This window comes from Equus przewalskii, chromosome 16, assembly GCF_037783145.1.
Source record: "Equus przewalskii isolate Varuska chromosome 16, EquPr2, whole genome shotgun sequence".
NCBI classification, from domain to species: domain Eukaryota; kingdom Metazoa; phylum Chordata; class Mammalia; order Perissodactyla; family Equidae; genus Equus; species Equus przewalskii.
In genome coordinates, this window is record NC_091846.1 from 73270776 (window position 1) to 73293848 (window position 23073).

The 23073-nt window shown below is 35.8% G+C and overlaps 1 long non-coding RNA gene across 1 annotated transcript; it reads right to left on the reverse strand.

Annotated features, from left to right (window-relative positions):
• Positions 1-1133: 1133 nt before the first annotated feature.
• Positions 1134-20956, reverse strand: LOC139076404 (uncharacterized). Its single transcript, XR_011527982.1, has 4 exons — positions 20750-20956; positions 16161-16260; positions 8775-8892; positions 1134-3207 (listed from the first exon to the last, which is right to left on the reverse strand). It is a non-coding gene; the product is annotated as an uncharacterized lncRNA (long non-coding RNA).
• Between the last annotated feature and the right edge of the window lie 2117 nt (positions 20957-23073).

Consider the following 23073-nt stretch of genomic DNA (forward strand, 5'->3'; position numbering starts at 1 on the left):
TTACCTGCATTAATGAGCCTAAAATCTAACACTTATTAAATTCTGATGGTCAGTAAAGACAGCATTCCCTTCATTCATTAATTAATTTTTCATGTGCAACCATATTGACTTTGTCCTGAAATAAGCACTTTTCAAAGAACTTTGAATTGACTTTCGAGGATCCCTGGATCTTTTTAATGTTGCCCTTCCAGCTAGCATCACTGGCGTAAGAATCTGTAAACTCTACAGACTTGTCAATATGACAGAATGTGTTTTATTTTGAGGAGTGATGCTTATCCTTCTTTTTGGCGTTAGACCCAGAATGAATCTATTCTGTGCCTACGAAATTCAGGCAGATGTTCACATGAACTATAGTGTCCTGTGGTTACTTCACTATTTGGGATGCCTTTAAAATGTAACTGTGAGTGTTCTCAAAATGGTTTGAGAATTTTCTTCTTCAGCTTTTATAGGAAATAGCGATGGTAAAGTAGGATGAAGATATACATTTAAATAATGAGAAACTTTTTAACACATAAAAATAATTTGGTGGCCTCTCAGGGCAATATCTTAGACTTCAGTAAAAATAGATAATAAAATTTTAGGATGACAGTAATTTCGGAAGGAAGAAAAATAGGAAACAAAAAAATTCCAAAACAAAGTTTTACTTGGCAATGTACAATTCTCAGAAAATGCTCATTTCTATGAAATCATTACTACAGACTTCATTATGGGAGTAAATGGGAAGAAAACAGGTGAAAATAAAATTGTGATTTTTGCCTCTACCTTAGGAGAATGTTAAACTCCATTCAAGAAAAAGAAATAAAAACAAGTCTAAATGAACTTGTACTGCAGGCTGCTGTCTACAAAATAAACGATAAAATAAAAATGAAAAAATACCATCATTTCTTACCAAGTTGAAACTTATAATTCCTTTATAACTAAGCATTTATCCAAGGCAGGGAACCCTAAGAAGGAAGAGCATGGAGTAGTATTTGATTTTTCACATTTATATTTATAACAATTAAGACTATAATTTTTACTGCAGATTATGATAAAAAACCAATACCCATAATTACACTGCTAATATTATAGAATAATCTACCTTGTTCCATAAAGAACTACCAAAGGAAACAAAGCCATGTTGGAAGTCCCTTAAGGAACATAAACAGCATTGTAAACAGTATGTATACTTATGATTTTTTTTTAAAATTACAACTATTCACAGATATAAATGTATATTCAGGAATTTTCTAAATGATTTGAAAATTAGTTTCAAAAGGTATTATGTAAGTAAAGCTTATGAAAAAATGTATATTAAAAAAGTTACTTAAAGGAGGGGAGGGTCACAAGTGGGTAGAGAAAGAGAGCAATGTTTCCAATGGGATATGTAATCCGTAAATCTGAGGGGTAGACAGTGAGCTATGCATCGGAAGTGTTCATTACAGGAACTACCCATCAATTCTTCAGCGGAGAGCACTGACAGTTTGTGCTCTAAGGGTCTTTGAATCTCTTCCTGCAAAATCATCACCTCTGTCCCTACCCAACCTTTCTCCACTGTCTCCACCAACAGCGCTATACTCAGCAGGTGTAAGAGTTGGAAAGTTGCAGAATTCTTTGTCTGAGTCATACTCATGCAACTTGGTGAGAGTATAGCACAATTTTCCAGTTTTAACATATTTTGAATAAAATGATATTGATTTAGAGCTTTGTAAGAGTTCTTCTGAAAAATATTCAAAGGCAGATTTCTTTTTAGGATTAGGGATAAGTTTTATATAAAATCATTTACTACACTTTAAAAACAATATGAGGGGGACGGCCTGGTGGCACAGCAGTTAAGTGTGCACGTTCTGCTTCGCAGGCCCTGGGTTCGCCGGTTCGGATCCCAGGTGCGGACATGGCACTGCTTGGCAAGCCATGCTGTGGCAGGAGTCCCACATATAAAGTAGAGGAAGATGGGCACGGATGCTAGCTCAGGGCCAGTCTTCCTCAGCAAAAAGAGGAGGACTGGCAGTAGTTAGTTCAGGGCTAATCTTCCTCAAAAAAAAAAAACAAAAAAACCCAACAGTACGAAGTTATACTATTAGCCAAAGAAATAAGATAAATGTGTGTGACTCGGGAGCATTTGGATGGGCTTTAGAACTTTGCAGGAAGGATGTGATTTTAAAAATGTAAATAAAAATTCAGCAGCAGGGTGATGGCACACGAGATCTGCCATGGATGCACGCCAGTGTCCTGCACTTCATGTGTGTGTGGCATGCTGACACCAGCAAAACTTCAAAGCTGCCTAAAGGGTAACGTGGGTTTGGAATCATTCTATTCTTGCCACATGAATCTCCACTTTAAAACCAAAACTTTCACACAGGAAACCAAACATTTATACTTAACATTTTTGTTCCTTTTATTGCATTTTGGGGGAGCATTACCTCAGTTTATGTAGATTTATATAGTACATTAAATGCTGTAAATTACCATAAAATGAAACAACACATCACATAGTGATGTCGGAACCATAAATCATTACTATTTCCTGCTGCAAACAGATGTTCTTATTTTTAGACCCGTGTCAAGATTCATTTTGTTCTTCCAGATTGTTGAGCCAAACTTTAAATTTTCTTGTTATCAGAATGAACTATTATATTCACGCTGTCATTTATAAGCTGAGCAAAATGAGTTGCTCAGGCATTCAAGGTAAATCAAATTGCATACATCACTCTTCCACAATTGGCTTCCAATACGTCGGAATTTAAATCAGTAAAGATGAAACTGTGATAGACTTTAAATGATGATCTTATTTGACATCATTAAGTAAAGATGACATTTTAACTTCTATTGAAAGATCATTATATATGATTTAAGCAGTGACGGTTTTGCCAGAGGTATCACAGTTTTTGTCCACAAAATCTGGCTTGGTGTCTCTTTGTCTTTGGGAATGGTACGTCATTGATCAGAAAAGGGAGGCACTGGAGAATCAGATGTGTATGTTGCTGTTTACTCTTTCAACGCTTCAGTGTGTTTTTCTCACTATCCGTTCCTTTACCTTCTTCTTATAAAATTGGATCTTCATTTATATGACTCACTCCTGAGGGGAGCAATTGGCAGATTTGTAAATAGATAAAAGACTTTATGCCTCCAGGGAGAGGCTGGGTAGATGAGAAGGATGTATTTGCAAAACCTCAAAGGTGTTTGTTTAAAGATCCCTCTGAGGAAAAGCAGAAATCAACAGAAGTCCTGTGAAGGAAAACCAAAGGAACAATTGAGGCAGGAAAATAGGTTGGAAGCTTGTAACACCATATCAAAAAAAATGAATTTCACTTGTAAGAAGACAAACGTCTGCTGCAAAATAATCTACAGGCAGATAACTCAGCACAGAGTTTAATTGGGGTATTTTCAGTTTTCATTTTTGTGTTTTCCATGTTGATGAATATGAGATTAAGTGGAGTGTGTTTGAGAGAATAAGTATTTAATTCATAATCTACTCTAAGTAGAAAGATAATGTTTAAAATCTAATTCAGGTATTAATCCAAAAATGTAATATTTTTATTGTGTTCAGAGTAATAATTACTATGAAATAATTTATAAGGAAGTTTGTAAGGCAAAACGATGAAAAGGTACATCTTTCAATTGTCAAACCTATGGTCAGAAACTTCAGTTTTAGATGCAAACATGAGTTTTAAAATGTTAGTAAATATTTTGCAAAAATTTTTCGATTTTCCCCTCCCTCACTTCTAACATCATTTCTCTTTTCTGTCTCTACGCCCTTATACTTTTCTTCTCACTTTCTCCCCAATTTTTCTTTTTTCTGCTTTCTTCCTGGCTCCCTAATTTCTCTCTCTATTTTGCTACATGAGATAATCCTGTAACATACTTTTCAGATGGCAGAGTTAAAAGCTAATGGACTTTCTTCTACCTTTATACCAAAATAACAGAAGAAACGTTTCCCAGATAATTGTTGAAATTTATAAACTGAGTAACTAGGGACAAATTCTTACAAGTGGTATGGCAACAATGGATGGGTCAGATGTGTGTCAAATGTTTGTCAGCAGAGAACTGCATTATGATGATTAGAAACTCATAAAACAAAGGAAAAGTTGAATTTCAAAAGTATCAACCATTATTAGTATGATTATTAGCAATAGTGGCTCATATCAATTATTATTATTCAGAGAATAAGCCCTGACAATAATATATGTCGCATAAAGATGTTACATCTTAGAAGAAATGAAAGGCCATTATTCAATTTAACTTACTGTATGAAAATCTATTATCTTGAGATTTATATATAATAGAAGTCAAACAGAAGAATTCATCAAGAACCAGTTTGAATATGATTGAGTTTGTTTCCACTGCCATTGAAAATTATTCAAAGAGACTTCCAAGAAATATATTTGCATCACCTCGAAATAAAACATGCTTACAAACTAAATTCTTCTAGAATCATTAATTCTTTCAGCTTACCATAGAGTCCTAAATGCCCGGGAACAGCGCGTTAGTTACTGAAAGGAACTGATAAGCCCGCCCAATGTAACTAAGTTGCAACAAAGAAGTACTTTTAATCTTGTGATTCTACGTTGTGTTTTGTATAGAGCATGACATTAAAAAAATAATAATCATTTTGTTTACTTGGATGAAATGTTGAAGCTGTTATTTTTCCTGGATATTTCAAGGATAAGTGTATTAATTACACAAAAAGGAACTCAGAAATTGATCAAGTGAAGGGTAAAATAAAATAATGAAGGGTGTGGTTTTCCTCACCTATCCTAAAAATACTTTTATCCCCTGAGTGAGTGTTGAGTTCTGTGTATTGTGCAACTTCTTTTCACACTTTCTCTTCCTGTTTACATGAAACTCACCACAGCATCAAGAAACAGGCAAGTACTCATCTTCAGTTTCAAAAAGATAAAATTATGTAGACATTCAATTTGACACAATTATGTCCAAGAATGCATGCCAAAAATATCTTTGTGTTATATGAATATTAAAACAGAATAAAACATTGTTGATAATTGTAGCCAGAGCACCACCAATTGAGCATACTCCTTAATTTTCAGGTAGAGACGCCTTATTTTGTAAAAATTGGCAGTATTGACATGAAGAGATTCCTTGTTTCAAAACATGTAGTTAGTTCATAGAATCTATAAATAAAAAATATTTATCAGGTACTTACTGACATGATTGTTGCCTTCAAGGAGCATATAATTTGATTGAGATGACAACAATAACAAACAAGGAACACAGCTCAATACAAAAGAATGTGTTATGAAATGCTGCACGGCACCAGCACAGACTGAAATTTGCAGCTGCTCATGGAGAGGTGAAGAAAATCAGATGATCATGGAAGAGAGAAGACATGAAATGTCTATCAAAAGTTCGATAGGATCTGATGAGGAAGAGAGGCAAGTGAAAGTACAAGGGCAGAGGAAGTCGAACTCATTGTGTCAGACATTTGTTGGGACCACTGACTTGGTAAGTGAGAAATGACGAGATCACGGGAGTCTTAACTATACTTTTTACAAGTTTATAAACAACTTAAAAAAATTATTATAGGATTAGTGGAGTGGTTTTTACCCCTACATTGAGTGGGATAGGCATTTTAAATCTTCGATTTACCAGTTAGTGAGAACAAGATTATCATGATCTCAACCAGTATGTGAAGAATTGTATGATTTCCATAACCGATCTATACATGGAGGAACATAGAAGAAATGATGATCTTCAATCTCCTTAGATTACCAGTAAATATACAAATATAAAGGGCACTTAAGTAGCCTATTTCAAAAGTCACTTTTGTAATTCTGTTCTTCCTTGGTATTTATAGTTTTCAAGTACCTTGCACTTCTTACGCAGGATTGGATCACCACAAAACTAAGCACTCTGGAGACGAATTGCAAATATGGAAATCAATTCTTGAAAAAAAATCACGTTTAAAGTGGTATTATTGGAAAGTAGTGGAAAAAAATGGGTTTGGTTTGTGAATCATTTTCATTTTGAAAATGTAACCTTTGATTTTTAGCTTCACACTCTGGGATTTCTTAGAAATTTTATCAATTCAAAGTAACAATAATCAATTGACTAGCTACTGAACTGTGCTCAGACCTGGTATTTTCTCTTCATTTTCTTATATATCTTACGTTAATGATGAGTTACTCTTAATTAATGTAAGTTACAGTGATTTATTTGAAATCAATGAGAGTATTCTGAATTATGAAAGGGATATTTTAGCATTTCATTAAAACAATATAAATAATAGAACTATATATTTCTTATCTTAGATTCCTTTTAATCAGTTGCTGTTCTTATTCTTTCTGAAACTTCTGGACTGAATGTGTACATAAAAACAGTCTAAATTCTTTCCTCTCTGACTACAGTAGGAAAACGCTCACTGCTACTTGTTCTTCCTTTTTACGTGTAGCATAAATATCCCCAGCTCACACAAACTGTGTATACAAACTTTAGTATCACTATTAGCGCATGCTTTTCATTTTAGCTCACAAAATCTGTACTTGGATTTCTTTCCCTTCCCCAAATACGCTCAGTTATTTCTAGGAGTCCAAGTGTATTGTGACCAGTTTGTCACCCATTTATGTCACTGCTGTGAATACTAGGTATGCCAAATGATGCTACGTTCAGTTCTCATTATGATGAAGGTGTATTGTAGTCAATGAGAAGCATGGGCTAAGTACTTCCTCCCAGCTGTATGCTTCACTGTGAGTCATCTTTAACATAATTTATTCAGTTCTAGCTCTTCCCAATAAAAACTAAATAATAATAGTATAATCAATAAGTCCAATGATTTTAAAGTGAATGGATACTACCATCTTGCTCCTACACACACATAAATACATATACTTAGCCCTTCCTTATCCCTAGACACTGTTTCAGTATCATACACTATCCTACCAATCTTTTTACTCCATGAAGATGAGAACATTTCCCCAAGCAAAGGAATTTAAATTAGATACCAGTGTGGAAGTTACTAGCCCCAAAACCCAAACACTAATTTAAACTATGTTAGGAATCATACTTTTTACTGATTGAACTCAAATATCTAGAGGTGGTTACAGCTTTTTGAAAGTGAATTAACACCTTTTGAACCATTGGTTAAATCTGTCAAGTTACAAATGTTCTTCATACTTGAGTAAAATTATATCCCATGCCAATTTTATGACCTGTGTAACTCACCTGTTCTTTGTTCTATGTTATATACCCAGTCTAAACAGCAGGCATGACTATGGTCTGCTTGTTTTTACAATATCCAACCTGGAACTGGACTTCAGAACCTACCCAGTCTCACTTTGACAAAGCTATTGTGGAACAGTGTGGTATTCACCTTACATTTCGTTGAATTCATTCAAGAATTATTTATTGATCTTCTATTATATTTGAACTATTATAGTTGAGGCACTGTTTCATTTTGGTCCCACTGTATCTATGTTCTTCAAGTTTCACTTTGAGCCAAAGACATATAACATCAGAACATCATGGGGAAAGTAGAGAAAGACATTCATTCATCAATCATTCATCCCTTCCACAAATATTTGTTGAATAATCACTCTTGGTCAGGCACATTATATGTTCTCCACATGATTAAAGGCACTTACATATTTTGAGAACAGAAAGAACATGAGGAGAAGAATCCTGGGAGACAGTGAAGTAACAGGATTACAAGTAATCGAAGCACTATTTCCCAAAAATATAAGACTGCCTTGTAGTCCTCCTGATTCATTCATGAGTTCTCAATGATGGAGTGGATGGATGAAACAGGTACAATTCGTATCCCAATTGTACCCATTTTATAGGTGAACAAACCAAGATTTAGTGTGTTTTTGTAATTTTACGAAAGGCTAGTATGGCAGTGGCACTCCAATGTGAACCAAGTTTATCTCACTTCAGAGAATTCTACCAGAACTAACGAACATATGAATGAATGACTAAAAAGAAATGCTTCTGTACTGGACATATCAGATAATAAATACATTCACACCTTTTAGATATTCCAGAACAGAGGTTAGTAAACTTTTTTCTGCAAAGGATCAGATAATATTTTAAGCACTATGGTCTATGCTGTCTTTGTGACAATTAATCAACCCTGTGGTAACCACTCAATTCTGACTTTTTAGCAGGAAAGTAGGCATACACAATCAGGACATAAATGAGTGTAGTTGTGTCTCAATAAAAAATTAGCTCTCAAATACAGGTGACTCACAAGATGAATTTAGGAAACACCCAGTTTGTTAAGGAGGAAAACTATGTTAAGAGTGTATTGTTAAATATTCTGTATGATACAGGTTGCCATGGGAGCCCAGAGCAGGTGCCTGTAAATGAGACAGCCCTTCCATTTTCAGGACTTCCTTCAATAGGTTCAAAGGGACTCTATCTCCTTAAAATATGTGATTCAGGTCTTTTGCTCGTAAATTTTTGGAAAAAATGGTTGTGTACACTTCTGGCACTCACTTGTCCAAACTAATGAGAATTTTATAATTTTGAGTGTTTTTTGTCTTCTCAGATCAAAAGTAATTCAAGTTGTAAGTATTTCTATGTTATTCCAGCCCAAATGTTGAACAAGCATCACTTTCTAAAGTGAATAGACTTACAATACAATATTCCACATCAAGAAATTTGGCAAAGCTCAAACTGTTTTGAGACTACATAATAATCTACTGTGGTTCAGGATCTGACCATATATGAACACTTAGTTTGTGAGATGTCAAGAGTACTAATATAGCCCTGGAAACTGTTGGGATGGTGGCCTTGCGACAATAAGACCAAAGAGTACTTACCCTATATGAAGCACTCACCTTTGAGGTCCATCAGTTATAAATAGCACAGTTGTTGTTTCAGTAGCTGGCCGACAGCCAAGAGAGAGGAAAACAGATTGCAGTGAACCACAGGAAGACGATCAAGGTGGGCAGAAGGCTATCCAATATGAAAGAGTCAAAGAAACATAAACAAGGACATTTAAGAGATGAACGCAGGAGGAAAAAGCAGGAGAAAAATCTTACGTGGTTACTATTCTATTAGGTTTCTCTGCAATTACAATATCTTTTCGACTACACAACCATCTCTCATACTTATTTAGAAAACTAACAGGAAGAATTAGATCAAGTAAACTACGAAGCAAATAGTAATCATATAACATGATTTGGCAATGAATCCCACCTTCCCTTTTTGGAATAGTAGCTCAGGGATGTAGAAGGACAGAAAGGAAACAGACAACCAGACATACAGCGGATCCGGGGGCACAGGAAACGCTTACTCAGTGCACATATGTTGCTGAATTTAGGGGACATCTTTAAAAAGTAGCTGAGTCTTCCCAACATATAACAGTGGCAACTCTAATAGGGATACCAGCATAGACAATATATAATTATGCTTCTTGAAAACTGCTGTTTTAATCATCTATTTTATCAAAAACAAAGCAAAAGGACTGTATTACACTTAAAGGCATAAATTTAATTAAACTTTCTTTGAAGTCTTTTTATAGTTTAAACTTGTACAATGCACAATAAATTTTTGAGAAATAAAAATATTTTGACTTGTCTCTACAAACAAATAGAAACCAACGTGTTGTAGATATAGCTTAGTTAATATTTATCCCAAAATTAAATATTTTAAGATCAATCTATTAACAGCTATCTTTGTGTACAAAGTACAGTACTAGATGCTCTGGAGATATATGAAGAAATCTAAAGACATCCTTCAGAGAATTTATAATATAGTGGATTAGTATGTTTCCACCTTCAAACAATAACAAAGTAATCAAATGTATAACTTCGTTGATTCTGTGCTCCATTTGTGTATTGGGTCCTTTTCCTACGAGTGTAAGAATTAACCCGGGCAACTCCAAAGAGAATGGTAACAACTTAGAGGATGTTTCTGGTTCAGAGACAATTTTTAAAATTCATAATACTTAGCACTTTAACAATTGAGATGGTTTCATTCACAACTTAGAAGAATAACAATTCAGAAGATAATTTTTTTAGAGATTTACTGGTATTATCCAGAGATTTCCAGAACAGTATAATTCATTTTCCTCTACTTGGAAAATAATTTATTTTCCTGTTGTGTAATAATATTGAGGTATTACTGTAACTGATCAAAACAATGCATGGTGCTGTAGATACAAACTAATTTTTGCTTCTGAAGTATTTTCAAATGTATTGTGTCATCTGTAAATAGTGCAAAATACTCACTTTATAGTTTAGAAATAAATGTGCTAATATTAATTGTTCTACTCACATTTATAGAATAAATAAAAAAGAAAAATCATACGATTATATAAATAGATGCAGAAAAAGCATTTGACGAAAACCAGCACTCATTCGTGATAAAACCACTCAGTAAAGTTGGAATAGAGGGAATCTTCCTCAACTTGATGAAGAATGTCTACAAAAAACCCTACAGCTTATGTCACATTTACTGGTGAGAAACTCAAAGTATTTCTTCTAATATCAGGCACAGGTAAGGATGTCCCCTCTCACCTCTCCTTTGTACTAGAAGTTCTAGCCAATGCAATGAGCCATAAAGGAAATAAAAATTATAGGAATGAAGAAATAAACTGCCTTTGTTCATAGATAACACGATAGTCTATGTAGAAAACCTGAAAGCAGCAACAAAAATCTCCTGGAACCAATAAGTGATTATAGCCAGGTTGAGGAATACAAGAATACAAGTTTAGTATACAAAAGTCAATCACTATCCCATATGCCAGCAATGGACAAGTGGAACATGAAATTGAAAACACAATAACATGCTCATCAGCACTCCTCAAAAAAAGACCAAAGTAACCTTAAGTATAAATCTAACAAAATATGTACAAGATCTATGTGAGGGAAACTACAAAACTCTGATTAATGAAATCAAAGAAGAACTGCATAAATGGAGAGCTATTGCATGTTCACGGACAGGAAGACTCAATATTGTCAAGATGTCAGCTCATCCCAACTTGATCTGTAAACTCCATGCAATACCAATCAAAGTCCCAGCAACTTATTTTGTGGATACTGACAAAGTGATCCTAAATCTTATATAGAGAGGCAAAAGACCAGAATAGCCAACACGACATTGAAGGAGAAGAACAAAGTTGGAGAAGTGACACTACCCTACCTGACTTCAAGACTTAGTATGAAGGCACAGTAATCAAGACAGTGTGGTACTGGCTAAAGAATAGACAGGTAGGTCAATGGAACAGAATAGAGAGACTAGAAATTGACCCCCATAAACATAGTCAACTGATCTTTGAAAAACTAGCAAAGGTAATACAATGGAGGAAAGATAGTCTTTTCAACAAAGTGTGCTGGAATAACTGGAGATCCAGTGTAAAAAATGACTGTGGACACAGACTTTACATCCTCCACAAAAATTAACTCAAAATGGATCACAGAACTAAATGTAAAATGCAAGAATGTAAAACTACTAGATGAAAACATAGGAGGGAACCTAGAGCACCTTGGATTTCACAGTGATCTTTTAGATGTAAGACTAAAGGTGTGATCCGTGAAAGAAAAAATTGATAAGCTGGATTTTATTAAAATTAGAAACTTCTCGGCAAAAGACAATGCCAAGAGAACAAGAAGGCAAACCACTGACTGAGAAAAAAATATTTGGAAAATATACATCTGATAAAGGACTGCTATCCAAAATGTACAAAGAATTCTTAAAATTCAATAATAAGAAACAAATGCAATTAAAAAAGATGCCAAAGCCCTGAAAAGACACCTTAGTAAAGAAGATATATAGATGGCAAATAAGCATAAGAAAAGATGCTCCACATCTCATGTCACCTGGGAAATGCAAATTAAAACAAGAATGAGCTACCACTACACATCTGTTAGAATGACGCAAATCCAGACCATTGACAACAACAAATGCTGGGAAGGAGGTAGAGCAATAGAAACTCTCATTTGTGGTGGTAAGAATGTGAAATGGTACAGTCAGTTTAGAAGATAGTTTGGCAATTTCCTACAAAATAAACATCCTAAGATGTCTTTGAGTAGGTGAATGAATAACAAAACTGTAGTACTCCAGATAATGGAATATTGTTCAGCACTAAGAAGAAATGAGACATCAAGCTGTGAAAAGACATGGAAGAACCTTAAATGCATGTTACTAGGTAAAAGAAGCAATCTGCAAAGGCTACATACTGTATGATTCCAACTATGTGACATTCTGGAAAAGGCAAAACTATGCAAATAGTGAAATGATCAGTGGTTGGCGGGGTTGAACAGGCAGAGCACAGAGGATTTTTAGGGCAGAGGAGCAATCTCAGTGTAAGCATGGACTAGGGGTGACAAGGATGCATCACTGCAGGCTCATCAGTTGTAGTGAAAGCCTCCCGAAGGGAAATGTTGATAGTGGAGGAGGCTATGTGGGGGTGGGGGCTGGGGCGGGGGTCAGGGGGGCACGTGTTACGAAAATCTCTGTGCCATCCCCTCAATTTTGCTCTGAACCCAAAATTTCTCTAAAAGAAAATAACAAAAAATAGTAACAGCTATATGGATGCTTATCTTTGAAAACGTTTCTGACAGCTCATTAACAAGTTTTCTTTAAAGCGTTTCTTCATATATGTCTCACTGCAATAACTTTATGTACTAGTTAATTTTAAAGGCATATTTTCTTTATGACTCTAGATTATTATCACACCAATACATGGGTTATTTAGATAGATAGGTAGGGAAGATGATATAAAGTAATATAGTATACATGTTGGTCTAGAAAATTGTAAGCTTGAATTCTAGATCCAGCTTTGTCCTAACTAGTTCCATAATCTTGGATAAATTGCCAAATACTTAGAGTTAACTTTTCTTATATTTACTGCAAATATGATTTAATCTACAACAGTTTAGAGACACACTTAGCTTCAAGTGCCAATATAGTGGCAATTATAAGAAATCAGAAATAAGGGAAAATAGAAAAACCTTGTGTAGAAAATTTTACAGTAATTCCAATACCTTCAAAAAATACAATAATGAGAGTTTCAGTGGGCCACAGTTGAACAAAAATTAGTGGTGAAATAAAAACTTAAAAGATACTAACAAGATAGCATGAACCGTTAATGAGTATTTTTATCCTGAAACTAACTAGAGTCACAATGCAGCTCAAGAGTCAACAAGAATAGGATAAGTAAGTAGAGACAAGAACAGGAAATACATGGTGCATGTTTATTTTTCTGTTATATTTATACTGTTAGTATGCTTTATTGTTAGTAATATATTTTATTGCTAGCATTAGTTTATCGTTGTTATTGCGTTAACTTAAAGTTGGCTCAAGAAAGTAACAGCAGTGCTAGTAGTATATGGTGTTACTACCAATTAGTCGGATAAAATGGCAAGTGCATGAGAACTAAGATGATGTAGCAGTGTGTCAATATTTCCAGCAAACGCAGCAGACAGGTTTGGGATTTGGACTAGGAAACACAAGTGTGAAACAGAAATGCAGCAAGGATAGGGTGGTATTACCACTTGCCAGGTGTTTTCCAATAGAAACAAAGAAGGATTGTCCTTATAAAAAAGACAATTAAAGACACACTTTGTGTAAGGCACTAGAACTCATCTGGGAGCAATGTGCAGTCAGGAAATGGGAATTTGGTGTGGAGGAAAGGGACATGGCACATTTTCCAATAAAATGCGTGCAGCCTTCATTATGCAAAGGAATACCCTATCTGTGCAAACTGCTCAACAGCTGGACCAACTTCAAGGACCTGGTATGAAAGTTTTTGAAGTTTTTCTTTTGAAGAAAAAAGGTGGATATGGTAACATTCTCCTAAATTATTATAACAAAGATTCTACGGTGGGTAGGAGAAGAAGGGAGAAGTGACGGAGACGTTAGGAACAAATGGGGAGAAATAAAGCAGACTGATTTCAGGCTGAAGTGAAAACAAAACGACAAGGAAAACATACATCACGAGGGAAGGACATGTTGTGCCGCAGGAGAGCAGCAGGGCGCAGATGGATCTTGCAGAGAAAAGGAGACAAAACCTGTCACAGGAGTCACTTTTGTCTACGGTCCTCAGATGCAGGAGGAAAGAAGGGGGGAGAATTAAAGTCAATGAATGGATGGGAAGCTAAATAAATGAGAATAGCAGGACCGTAAGAAGGACCACCTTCCCCACCAGGCTGAATACAGGAGAAGATAAATCAAAAAGAAACACAGGCAAAAAATAAGTGTACCTCAAGGGCACAGAGGTTAAAGGAAAGAAGTGCAAAAAAATACTTGAAGAGTTAACCACATAAATATAAGGAAAGAATAATGCAGCATATTGGAGGAATCATCAGAGTGTGTGTTTTTCCATTCACCTTCCATTATGAGAAAGTAAATGAGTCAATCCATTAGAAGTGATCAAAAAGTTAAAACAATCTACAGTTAAAAACAGAAAAACCCAGCAACCTAGGAAAGGAAGAGGAGCTGGAGGAAGGGTGGGGGAGAGGCAGAAATACAATGACAGTTTGGGTAAACAGGTGTGTTTTGTTTGGCTTTAGGAGTTCTGGGCTACAGTTTCCTTACATGTTAAGTGAGCAGATGGAACTTCAGGATGGCTGAGGTCTCCCTGTCCTCTAGCCTTCTGGGGGTTTGCCCTTCCATTCTGGCAGTGTGGAATACCAAATACAGAGAAGGTCAAAGACGCTGCTTCTGAGTCTAAGGAAGGACGCATTCAAGCAGCTCAGAAGAGTATTTCAGTTTCACACATAAGGATGCAGGTAGAAATGAGAGAAATCTCTTTAGTCCTAAGATTTGAGACTTCTTCTCAGTGAAAAATAAGTGAACGTATCTGTACAGGAGTTGGATTTATGACATAGCTCAGGTATTTAAAAGATTAGGAATCTGCATGGCGGATTTTATGATGTGAGGGAGGAAATTTCACCTGTCTTTTAGAAAAATCCAGATAAATTTGAATGTAAGCAAAAAGTAATGATAACGTCCAGTGCTCTAAAATCAGTCTGTTTGGAGGCAGCATAGAAGAAGGTATATTGAGATAGATGTGCTGATCGTCTGAAACAGAATTACAGTGAGGTCAAAGATACAAAAGAATTGATAGGGTGCATAGGGAGGTGAGAACTGTAAGCTATAAAGAGAAAAGTACCACTTTTTCTTATCATGATATTGCAATAACTAAAACTAATTTCACACAGTCCTGGAAATTTAGAAGTCATATAGAGGATGTAAAATTCTTCTGTTAGAACTGGAAGAAATTTAAATTTTTAGCATAATCAGTGGAAGAGAAGGCTTGCTTTCATTTAAGATGTTACTAGTTGCCTAACCTGGTAAACATGCTATTAAATGTTAAGAAAAGAAACAGCAAAATAGATATTCTGTTTTTGCATTTAGTGACATACACAGATTGTTCAAAAGAAAAGAACAGGAAACTGAAATAGGACTAGCAAAAAGAAGTGGGGGTGGGGACAAATGACAGAAGACTACAGAGACAGAGTCAGCAGGATAACACAGAGAGAGATTTGCAAGAATGGGTTCCCATGTTACAGGGCAAGGAACAAAAGGATGGTTGTGAGGCGCTTAAGAGATTTAGGTGGTGCTGAAATGGAAGACGTGGGTAATGGAGCATGAGAGTCTACAGCGTGAAAGGAACTGTTGTGAGCTAACATCGCAGCATCACTCAAACTGTTTGAGTAAGCTGGTGAATATAGGGAAGTTCTACCTGATTGTAAGGCCTCGTTGCAAAGAAATTTAAGGAAGACCTAAACAAATTACAGACTTTGTTTTCAATGGCACCTACAATGGAGAAAGGGCATGCAAAAACAAGCATCACAGTAAAACAAGAACTGCTAGTAATACAGTATCTAAAAGGAGAAAGGAATGAATATAGAAGCTGCAGATCATTAAGCTTAGTAATCAGGTAGAATGGTACGGCTCATACTTTCATGCGCATACACATTCCTGGCCAATTGTGTTAAAATGTAGACTTTTTGCCACCCCCCACCCCCAGCCCCACTATGAACTCATTGGTTTTATAGACTCCGTGTATTTAAATCACAGTTATCATTGTGATTATTGTTGTTAGATGCTCAAATTACCCATCTTTGGCTGATTGGAATCCCTTCATCATGGCTGCACTGTCTTTTTGACATGACTTCATTAGGTTTTTCTTTTCTGTTTTTTGTCTTCCTTGCTTTCTGGCACAAAATTTCCTAAAAGCATCATGCATATTTTCTGCCCCACACTGGAATCACCTTTCCTTTAAGGAGTTCTGGTTCCTTTTGGTAGAGAATTTCGGGATAGCACACTTCTGCTGGATTGTCATTGACTCTCGGCCTTTAACAGTTTACAGAGCTAGTAAATATATAATTGAGAAAAAAATAAAAGAGTTGTTAGTGATATTTCCAACCGAATCAACTTCTTTGATTTTATACTGCAACTCAGTTTAAATAATTATTTTTCTCTGTGTGTATATGTCACCCACTCAGCACACTGCTAAGTTCATTCATTGTTTCATATCATATTTTGCAAAAATCTCTCATATTTTTTATTTAGATTTTTTGTATTGTAAAACAGTTGTGTGATATCACAGTCAAAATGATAAAACAAGGATTTCCAGAGCACCCTTGCTTCTATTCCTATTAACTCAACCTTCATCTTTATAACAAACTTAAATTCCTCATCTTGGCATTCATAGCCCAGTTGGCACCATTCAGCATTCCAAACTTATCCCTATAACTCTGACATAAACTCCAGCTAAATTGGACTATGCAGGACTTCAAAGACACCAAGACTACATCCTTGCTTTGTGATACTTCTTCAATGCTGATCCCTTTTTCTGAAATGCAGTTTCTGCCTCTGTCAATTTAAACTGTGTTCTTTCTTCAAAGCCCAGGATACTTAACTCTTTGAAGACTATTAGCACTATTTTAATCACTTTCTTTATAACTTATATATTTCTTTTAAAAAGTGTTGAGGTGGTTTATAATGAGGATATGTAATTCAGTTATGAATAGAAAGGGGAGAAAAGCAGAAAAGAGGTAAAAATAATAGAAATACAATATTTCAGAAAAAAAAGTAGTTTTATACATATGTGCTCTGTCTTCTTAGACTGCAAGCAGCTAAACTGCAGACTGCATCCTCAGTATGTGTTTGATAAATAAATGAGGACTAACGACCTCGGGGTAGGCCCAGCATCTGGAGTTCCTTGCACACAGTAGGTTCCAAAATTACTTGTGGTTTTTCTAGGACATCAAGAACTGTAAATAGGTATTTTTTAGGTGACATTTAAGCAACTTTAGAACACAGATTGCTAGATTGTGTGCAAAAATTTCCTGAATGGCTTTTTAGATAATGTATTCTCAGTATGATATTCACGGCTTTGTATGTAGATCAGGATCTCTAGAACACGACCCTAAGAGGGACTAAGTTTCTCTGGGTGTGGTTTTAGAAGCCACACCTGCAAGGGAGAAAGAAAAGCAGGTTTTGGGGAAGGGAGAGGCTGACCCATTGTGTGAGAGCAATTGTAGCTCCACCTTATTCTACAGTGTGCTCTGGATTTGGCATGCCTGATTCAAGAGTTATTGGCAATCAGACATAGGTGCTGGGCATTGACATCCCATATCAGTCAATCACTGGGTGTGATCCACCCCTCGAGAGAGGGCTTGGCCTGGCCTCCACAGTTCACTGCAGCCAAGAGCAATGACCAGCAAAAGACTCAGCTGAGTCCTCAGCAGTCCACATTCCAAGCAGACAAAAATTGGAAGCATCAGCTCTGAAGAGGGCATGTGGGCAAAGCACTGTCGTATCCACTACATATAACAATCTTCTATCATGGTGCTAGAAAGACAGTGTAATGTCATGGAGAAATGTTTTTTTAAGTGCAACATTTGAAAACAAACTGTCCAGGTAGTTTGTGTATTAACACTCTCTAGGTTTCCAAATATATGTGCATGAGTATCTCATGCTAATTAGAAAGAAAAAGGCAGGAAAATAAATGAACATCATTACAGTATTATTATCATCATTATTGGTGTTGTTTGATTTTTACTATTCGGAAATAAACATTATAAATTGCAGAAAAAAAATCCTTTGAGGAAAAAAAAGACATGCCCCAATAAGGGGGAAAGAAGCTATCTAAATTTAAATAAAAACAAATTAATTTTCTCACAGATGTTTTATAACATAAATAAGCCAACGTGTTAAAAAAGCATTATTTTAAAAGATTTTTTAATTCCTCTGGGAAAAAAGCATAACAAGCTTATTTTGAAACTGCTAATTATGAATCTTCTATTTTTTTCAAATAAAATACATCCGCTTGCTGTATTCTTATTTTAATGCCTACTTTATTTAAAATTGTTTCTTATCGCATCCTCTGGTGAAATGAAAATATGTGCTCATACGTGAAAGATGGTTGAAGCGTCGCTGGATTACATGACTATTACAATGGACTCCCCAGATGTGTGGAACTGCCCCCCCTTGGAGCTTTAAAAATAGATATCCCTCTGTTTAGAGCAAGTTTAATAAAAGTATTCCTCCAGTTTTGAGTTCTTTGAACTCTCCTTTTAAAAAACAAGCCCTTGATATCTTACCGAATTTTTTTAAAAAAGGAAAAAGAAATCCTTTGGCCTTAATTTTGTTTAATTTATTAGTGTACAAAGAGGTGTTAGTTTGTTGTAAATTGTTTTTAAGTAGATGTTTATAGCCAAAATATATTTCCCACTAGATTACTTAAGTCTAAAGTAGGGCACCTTCTGGTTTAAATTAAGGATGATGTATCCTTTTTCTTTTTTTCTTTTTAATTTTGGATTTCGATTTAACTGTGATTTCTAGGATCAAGGACAGAAAGTTTATTCACCAGAAAGAAGTAAATCATTGGAAATCAGGTTAATGAGGTAGATAACATTTTAGTGAAAACAAGGATTTTTATTATGTGTGTTTTTTTTCCTTAATACTTTATCTTCAGCCAGTCTGTGGTCTCTATTCTTGAAATCCGACTTCTTACTTTCATTGTTTCTGCCTAATGTTCCCAAGGCAGACAGTGGGAGTAGTGTTGACATAGTGGGTTATTGTCAGTGGACATACCATGACTCCATATTGTGGGGCAATTGCTATGACATTGACACTTTTTAATTAAACATCAGAGTAAATATACTTCACGTAATCTTTCAAGTGTGTTTGTGTAAGATGGGTATGTTTATGTGTGTATTTTAATCTGACATTAGGTAAAAATACAGTTTCCATAGAAAATATTTTTCACTTTCAAGACAAATTTATAAGATATAAACAAGGACAAATGGCAATTTAATCCACCTAGTTAAAGGTCAATTTTGAATTTTAAGTACAAAAAAAAGGTAAGGTAAAGATTTTCAGTCTCATACAGTGGCTGATACATCTCATATCATGATAATCATGAATATGCTTACTTCATTCTAATATTTTCCCCTTATAAATATATTCATATTGGTCTAAATCGAATGAATAAATAAAATTCAGAATATTCATTGTGTACTGTGGACTTTTGAAAAACCTAGAACTATGTTAAGTCTTATCTAACTATTTTTACCAACAAAAGTTTCTGTCTAATCATCATTTTTTTTAATATAGTTGAACGGCATATTGATCCTTATTTGATATAAATTACAATATAATCACATAACGGGTTTGAGCATAACCAATTGGAAGCAAATGAGGAGTACATGATGAGACAAAACATGTGGATTTCAGTGCTCAGACCTTATGAACACTTGCACATGTTCAGGAAAGCCCACTGGATAAAATTTATGTATTGCTAATGATTTTTATTGGCCCCTTGGCCCAAAGTAGTGGCAAGCTGCCCAGGAATCTGAAGGAATCCTGTTTTTGGTTAGTAGTCAGAATGCAAAGAGTAATAAAATTCAGAAAAGGCATGGTCAAAGCTAAAATACATTTATCCAGGTACAATGAGACCAGCCAACCTTACAATTGTGATTTCTTTTACCTCTTTTTTTTCCTGAGGTTAACGAAATTTTTTTTTCTCAGGGTATCCTTGTTAAAGGATCATTTTAACAAAGTCTTGAAAAGTGCTGCATTATCTGTTTGTCTGTGTATTTGTTTATATTTTATGCCTGCACGATGTCATAAAATGGATAATATGATCCATAGCTTTCTTTTTCCTACTGAATGAACGATCTCTTATATTCCTGACGGAATTTCAGGCAAACCACTTTGCTTATATTAAAAACAGGCATTTGGATAATCCAAAAGTTATATGTCGTTGTACATATGATCTTTCTCTCTGAAGGTAAGGGAAAATTTCCTGCTGAATCGCATTCACACAGCCACGAGAAAGAGATGATAAGGTTAAAAGCAGCACATCAACTTTCTTTTTTCAACCTGCTTATTTGTGCTTCTCATTGCTAATTAAAAATTCAGTTTGCTTATGATTATTTCAATTTTACAAAAACATATTTATAAAATGCATTATGGTTGACTGATTTGAACAATCAACTAATGGCAGTGTGGAAGGGTATTTGGGGAATTTGAATCAGTGGCTGGACAAGTGATGATATAAAGGAATTGTTAATATTTTTAGAGGGATGATAATATTACAATTATGTTAGAAAATAGAGTTTTAGTGTAGAAATACATAATTAGGTATATAAAGATGAAACTATGTGTATCTGGAATATTTGCTTTAAAATAATCAACTGTAGAGGTCAGGAGAGAGAGAAATGGTTGTGGTTGTAGATGAAACAAGGTTAGTTATGAGTAGATGTATTTGAAGCATTCTCCAAAGAATGAAACCAATAGGACATATAGAGATGTGCATGTAAGAGGAGATTTATTATAGGAATTGACTCACATGGTTATGGAGGCCAAGAAGTCCCGCCATCTGCCTTCTGCAAGCTGGAGACCCAGGAAAGCCAGTGGTATAATTTAGTCTCAATCCAAAAGCCTGAGAACCGGGAGTTGATGGTATAAGTCCTAATCTGAGTTCAAAGGCCCAAGGACCAAGAGTGCTGATGTCTGAGGGTAGGAGAAGACGGACATCTCAGCTCCATCAGAGAGAGCAAATTCTTCTGCCTCCCCCTTTTTATTCTATTCTGGTCCTCAACAGATTGGGTGATGCCCACCCACACTGGTGAGGGTGCTCTTCTTCACTCAGTCTACTGACTCAAGTGCTTATCTCTTCCAGAAACACCCTCACGGACACATCCAGAAATAATGTTTTACCAGCTCTGTGAACATCCCTTAGCCCAGTGAAGTTTGCACAAAATATTAAGCATCGTAACAGACGAATGTTGGAGGTGGGCAGTGCGTATACATAGAGATTATTATACCACGCCTCTTATTTTTGTATATGTTTGAAATTTTCATGGTAATGTTTGTATTTTTCCTTCCTTTTTTATTTTTAGTATCTTTTTAAGACAGGGAGAAACACTGTTTCATCTGTAAGTTTTACTACAAGGCAGACATCCTGAAGTTTCAATCCTTATGCCTGTGATGCCTTGGAGATTTCTAATTTAATCTCAGCTGGCTTCCATCTACACAGGTAATCCAGTGCGTAGGAAAGTTGTTCTTGAGTAGAAGTCATACACAGGGTTAACAGTGGGAGAGAGCTAGTGATCTCTGTTTCCAGAGATGTGTGAATTGAATCAGGATCTAACCAGCAGTTATAAGTCCAGGAAGCAATGTCCAAGTACAAGGGCGGAAGAAGAAGTTTGCTCTCAGGACCTAAGGAGGGAGTACTGCATTATAGCGAAACTTGAGTATAAGAACCAGTCTCCCATTCTAGTAAGGCACACAGGTACCCAGGCACAGGCACACACTAGTCATAACAGAGTAGGAGACCAGCATCTGAGCTATCAACCGTGGCAGGTCCCCCATGCAGCCAAGACTTATGCTTTAATAACAAGACCAGTACCAACATAATCCAATTCCCTAGTGGTGGCAATCATCTTTTAATATAATGTCAGGAGTAGTTAAGATTATCCCAGCGACTGTAAGGAGTTGGGCCAGCAGTATGAAATCCTTAATACATACAAGCCTTTAGGCTAATACAAGTGAGGCTAGTCAGTTCCTGTTCCCTGACATTTGAGAAATCATCCTCAATCTGTCCATTACTTTAGAGAGCACCCTGATCAATGGCACGCCCTATTTGAGACCCAAATTTCACGTGTTAGCCCAATGTGTTCATTATTTGCAACTGAATGCATCAAATTCTTCCACATATTGTTGGAACCAAATCAGTAATCAAAAAATAACAATAGAAAACTTATGCAGTAGAAGTAAACAAAAGCAAATCCTAAATGCTTCTTTGTGAAATCGTCACGGCCCTCTTAAAACTGAACTGTATATGCCACGTGGCAGAGCAAATGGAAAAGGGATCCCCAAGAGAGAGCCATTGAACATATGGCCGCAAATACCCTACCTAAGCAGGGAGAAATAAAGTTTGAAGAAATAAAAGCTAGTATTAAAAAAAAAAGGAAGCATGCAAAATAAGGGTGATAAAGCAGCAAACATGATAGTCATAAATTCCCAGAATTTACTTGAATGTGCAGAAAATTTAATAAGCACAGCCATTATCAAAAGTGCTGAGGGTAAGCAGGGAGGCAGCTCCGGGGAGAGATCCTTGAAGGGGTGGGGTGCCGAGCTCCGCCAGTGCACAGAAGCACAGAGGTGCAAATGAGAAAAATGACCTTTTAAAATAGATACAAATGACCTACCTGGAGGGCATGGAAAAGACCTAAGTTTGAAGAAGAACTAATAGGAGAAGCTCAAATAACAAATAGTAAAAGCCTGAAATTATAGACAAGAGCCTACACCGTGGAATGAAAAATCCCAGCAGGTGTACATGCAGGCTGTTGTTGGTATGTGAAACGGCTCAAAAAAGAAGAGAGGAAGGAGGGAAAGAACAAAGGAAGGAGGGAGAGCGGGAAGGAAGCAATATTCCCCCAAAGCAATAGTTCTAATTGTCTTTCAATAAGAAAAGTATTCCCTTAAAAGATGCAAAAACTGCAGATAATACCTGAAGATGAGTTTCATCACAAGCGGCACAAGAGATTGACGAGTTTACTAAATATGGAGTTACCGTGGGACGAGCCCTGTCACCTAATTGTTGAGAGACCTCATGAAGAATATACATCCATTGAAGAGGCTTTGTTTTACCATCAGTAAATGGGGACA